Below are 5,088 nucleotides of genomic sequence, written 5' to 3' on the forward strand. Positions count from 1 at the left end.
TCACTCTGTCATTAGGTTGGTATTGTGGAGTAACTACTATGTTGTTCATCCATCCTCAGTTTCCTCCCATCACAGCCATTAAACTCTGTCATTAGGTTAGTATTGTGGAGTAACTACTATGTTGTTCATCCATCCTCAGTTTCCTCCCATCACAGCCATTAAACTCTGTCATTAGGTTGGTATTGTGGAGTAACTACCATGTTGTTCATCCATCCTCAGTTTCCTCCCATCACAGCCATTAAACTCTGTCATTAGGTTGGTATTGTGGAGTAACTGCCATGTTGTTCATCCATCCTCAGTTTCCTCCCATCACAGCCATTAAAGCTCTGTCATTAGGTTGGTATTGTGGAGTAACTACCATGTTGTTCATCCATCCTCAGTTTCCTCCCATCACAGCCATTAAACTCTGTCATTAGGTTGGTATTGTGGAGTAACTACCATGTTGTTCATCCATCCTCAGTTTCCTCCCATCACAGCCATTAAACTCTGTCATTAGGTTGTGGAGTAACTACCATGTTGTTCATCCATCCTCAGTTTTCTCCCATCACAGCCATTAAACTCTGTCATTAGGTTGGTATTGTGGAGTAACTATCATGTTGTTCATCCATCCTCAGTTTCCTCCCATCACAGTCATTAAACTCTGTCATTAGGTTAGTATTGTGGAGTAACTACCATGTTGTTCATCCATCCTCAGTTTCCTCCCATCACAGCCATTAAACTCTGTCATTAGGTTAGTATTGTGGAGTAACTACCATGTTGTTCATCCATCCTCAGTTTCCTCCCATCACAGCCATTAAACTCTGTCATTAGGTTGTGGAGTAACTACCATGTTGTTCATCCATCCTCAGTTTCCTCCCATCACAGTCATTAAACTCTGTCATTAGGTTGGTATTGTGGAGTAACTACCATGTTGTTCATCCATCCTCAGTTTCCTCCCATCACAGCCATTAAACTCTGTCATTAGGTTGGTATTGTGGAGTAACTACCATGTTGTTTATCCATCCTCAGTTTCCTCCCATCACAGCCATTAAACTCTGTCATTAGGTTGGTATTGTGGAGTAACTACCATGTTGTTTATCCATCCTCAGTTTCCTCCCATCACAGTCATTAAACTCTGTCATTAGGTTGTGGAGTAACTACCATGTTGTTCATCCCTCCTCAGTTTCCTCCCATCACAGCCATTAAACTCTGTCATTAGGTTGGTATTGTGGAGTAACTACCATGTTGTTCATCCATCCTCAGTTTCCTCCCATCACAGCCATTAAACTCTGTCTTTTAGGTTGTAGAGTAACTACCATGTTGTTCATCCATCCTCAGTTTCCTCCCATCACAGCCATTAAACTCTGTCATTAGGTTGGTATTGTGGAGTAACTACCATGTTGTTCATCCCTCCTCAGTTTCCTCCTATCACAGCCATTAAACTCTGTCATTAGGTTGGTATTGTGGAGTAACTACCATGTTGTTCATCCATCCTCAGTTTCCTCCTATCACAGCCATTAAACTCTGTCATTAGGTTAGTATTGTGGAGTAACTACCATGTTGTTCATCCATCCTCAGTTTCCTCCCATCACAGCCATTAAACTCTGTCATTAGGTTAGTATTGTGGAGTAACTACAATGTTGTTCATCCATCCTCAGTTTCCTCCCATCACAGCCATTAAACTCTGTCTTTTAGGTTGGTATTGTGGAGTAACTACCATGTTGTTCATCCATCCTGTTTTCCCATCACAGCCATTAAACTCTGTCTTTTAGGTTAGTAGTTAACTACCATGTTGTTCATCCATCCTCAGTTTCCTCCCATCACAGCCATTAAACTCTGTCTTTTAGGTTGGTATTGTGGAGTAACTACCATGTTGTTCATCCATCCTCAGTTTCCTCCCATCACAGCCATTAAACTCTGTCATTAGGTTAGTATTGTGGAGTAACTACCATGTTGTTCATCCATCCTCAGTTTCCTCCCATCACAGCCATTAAACTCTGTCATTAGGTTAGTATTGTGGAGTAACTACCATGTTGTTCATCCATCCTCAGTTTCCTCCCATCACAGCCATTAAACTCTGTCATTAGGTTGGTATTGTGGAGTAACTACCATGTTGTTCATCCATCCTCAGTTTCCTCCCATCACAGCCATTAAACTCTGTCATTAGGTTAGTATTGTGGAGTAACTACCATGTTGTTCATCCATCCTCAGTTTCCTCCCATCACAGCCATTAAACTCTGTCATTAGGTTGGTATTGTGGAGTAACTACCATGTTGTTCATCCATCCTCAGTTTCCTCCCATCACAGCCATTAAACTCTGTCATTAGGTTGGTATTGTGGAGTAACTACCATGTTGTTCATCCATCCTCAGTTTCCTCCCATCACAGCCATTAAACTCTGTCTTTTAGGTTGGTATTGTGGAGTAACTACCATGTTGTTCATCCATCCTCAGTTTCCTCCCATCACAGCCATTAAACTCTGTCATTAGGTTGGTATTGTGGAGTAACTACCATGTTGTTCATCCATCCTCAGTTTCCTCCCATCACAGCCATTAAACTCTGTCATTAGGTTAGTATTGTGGAGTAACTACCATGTTGTTCATCCATCCTCAGTTTCCTCCCATCACAGCCATTAAACTCTGTCATTAGGTTGGTATTGTGGAGTAACTACCATGTTGTTCATCCATCCTCAGTTTTCCCATCACAGCCATTAAACTCTGTCATTAGGGTATTGTGGAGTAACTACCATGTTGTTCATCCATCCTCAGTTTCCTCCCATCACAGCCATTAAACTCTGTCATTAGGTTAGTATTGTGGAGTAACTACCATGTTGTTCATCCATCCTCAGTTTTCTCCCATCACAGCCATTAAACTCTGTCATTAGGTTGGTATTGTGGAGTAACTACCATGTTGTTCATCCATCCTCAGTTTCCTCCCATCACAGCCATTAAACTCTGTCATTAGGTTGGTATTGTGGAGTAACTACCATGTTGTTCATCCATCCTCAGTTTCCTCCCATCACAGCCATTAAACTCTGTCATTAGGTTGGTATTGTGGAGTAACTACCATGTTGTTCATCCATCCTCAGTTTCCTCCCATCACAGCCATTAAACTCTGTCATTAGGTTGGTATTGTGGAGTAACTACCATGTTGTTCATCCATCCTCAGTTTCCTCCCATCACAGCCATTAAACTCTGTCATTAGGTTGGTATTGTGGAGTAACTACCATGTTGTTCATCCATCCTCAGTTTCCTCCCATCACAGCCATTAAACTCTGTCATTAGGTTGGTATTGTGGAGTAACTAATGTTGTTCATCCATCCTCAGTTTCCTCCCATCACAGCCATTAAACTCTGTCATTAGGTTAGTATTGTGGAGTAACTACCATGTTGTTCATCCATCCTCAGTTTCCTCCCATCACAGCCATTAAACTCTGTCATTAGGTTGGTATTGTGGAGTAACTACCATGTTGTTCATCCATCCTCAGTTTCCTCCCATCACAGCCATTAAACTCTGTCATTAGGTTGGTATTGTGGAGTAACTACCATGTTGTTCATCCATCCTCAGTTTCCTCCCATCACAGCCATTAAACTCTGTCATTAGGTTGGTATTGTGGAGTAACTACCATGTTGTTCATCCATCCTCAGTTTCCTCCCATCACAGCCATTAAACTCTGTCATTAGGTTGGTATTGTGGAGTAACTACCATGTTGTTCATCCATCCTCAGTTTCCTCCCATCACAGCCATTAAACTCTGTCATTAGGTTGGTATTGTGGAGTAACTACCATGTTGTTCATCCATCCTCAGTTTCCTCCCATCACAGCCATTAAACTCTGTCATTAGGTTGGTATTGTGGAGTAACTACCATGTTGTTCATCCATCCTCAGTTTCCTCCCATCACAGCCATTAAACTCTGTCATTAGGTTGGTATTGTGGAGTAACTACCATGTTGTTCATCCATCCTCAGTTTCCTCCCATCACAGCCATTAAACTCTGTCATTAGGTTGGTATTGTGGAGTAACTACCATGTTGTTCATCCATCCTCAGTTTCCTCCCATCACAGCCATTAAACTCTGTCATTAGGTTGGTATTGTGGAGTAACTACCATGTTGTTCATCCATCCTCAGTTTCCTCCCATCACAGCCATTAAACTCTGTCATTAGGTTGGTATTGTGGAGTAACTACCATGTTGTTCATCCATCCTCAGTTTCCTCCCATCACAGCCATTAAACTCTGTCATTAGGTTGGTATTGTGGAGTAACTACCATGTTGTTCATCCATCCTCAGTTTCCTCCCATCACAGCCATTAAACTCTGTCATTAGGTTAGTATTGTGGAGTAACTACCATGTTGTTCATCCATCCTCAGTTTCCTCCCATCACAGCCATTAAACTCTGTCATTAGGTTAGTATTGTGGAGTAACTACCATGTTGTTCATCCATCCTCAGTTTCCTCCCATCACAGCCATTAAACTCTGTCATTAGGTTGGTATTGTGGAGTAACTACCATGTTGTTCATCCATCCTCAGTTTCCTCCCATCACAGCCATTAAACTCTGTCTTTTAGGTTAGTATTGTGGAGTAACTACCATGTTGTTCATCCATCCTCAGTTTCCTCCCATCACAGCCATTAAACTCTGTCATTAGGTTGGTATTGTGGAGTAACTACCATGTTGTTCATCCATCCTCAGTTTCCTCCCATCACAGCCATTAAACTCTGTCATTAGGTTGGTATTGTGGAGTAACTACCATGTTGTTCATCCATCCTCAGTTTCCTCCCATCACAGCCATTAAACTCTGTCATTAGGTTAGTATTGTGGAGTAACTACCATGTTGTTCATCCATCCTCAGTTTCCTCCCATCACAGCCATTAAACTCTGTCATTAGGTTGGTATTGTGGAGTAACTACCATGTTGTTCATCCATCCTCAGTTTCCTCCCATCACAGCCATTAAACTCTGTCATTAGGTTAGTATTGTGGAGTAACTACCATGTTGTTCATCCATCCTCAGTTTCCTCCCATCACAGCCATTAAACTCTGTCATTAGGTTGGTATTGTGGAGTAACTACCATGTTGTTCATCCATCCTCAGTTTTCTCCCATCACAGCCATTAA

At 41.9% G+C, this 5,088-nt stretch overlaps 1 long non-coding RNA gene across 39 annotated transcripts; it reads left to right on the top strand.

Moving 5' to 3' along the window:
* The first annotated feature begins 6 nt into the window (after positions 1-6).
* LOC127923182 (uncharacterized) lies at positions 7-5,075 on the top strand. 39 transcript variants are annotated; one of them, XR_008113583.1, is made up of 7 exons: positions 7-255; positions 337-496; positions 651-1,674; positions 1,827-2,387; positions 4,221-4,541; positions 4,702-4,861; positions 4,942-5,075. It is a non-coding gene; the product is annotated as an uncharacterized LOC127923182 (long non-coding RNA). The 39 variants fall into 39 exon arrangements; XR_008113609.1 differs by having other exon boundaries at positions 4,221-4,380; XR_008113611.1 differs by lacking the exons at positions 4,221-4,541; positions 4,702-4,861; positions 4,942-5,075 and adding exons at positions 2,468-2,627; positions 3,341-3,420; positions 4,542-4,650.
* Positions 5,076-5,088: the final 13 nt, after the last annotated feature.

The sequence above is a fragment of the Oncorhynchus keta genome, unplaced genomic scaffold (genome assembly GCF_023373465.1).
Source record: "Oncorhynchus keta strain PuntledgeMale-10-30-2019 unplaced genomic scaffold, Oket_V2 Un_contig_28701_pilon_pilon, whole genome shotgun sequence".
In the NCBI taxonomy this organism is placed as follows: Eukaryota; Metazoa; Chordata; class Actinopteri; order Salmoniformes; family Salmonidae; genus Oncorhynchus; species Oncorhynchus keta.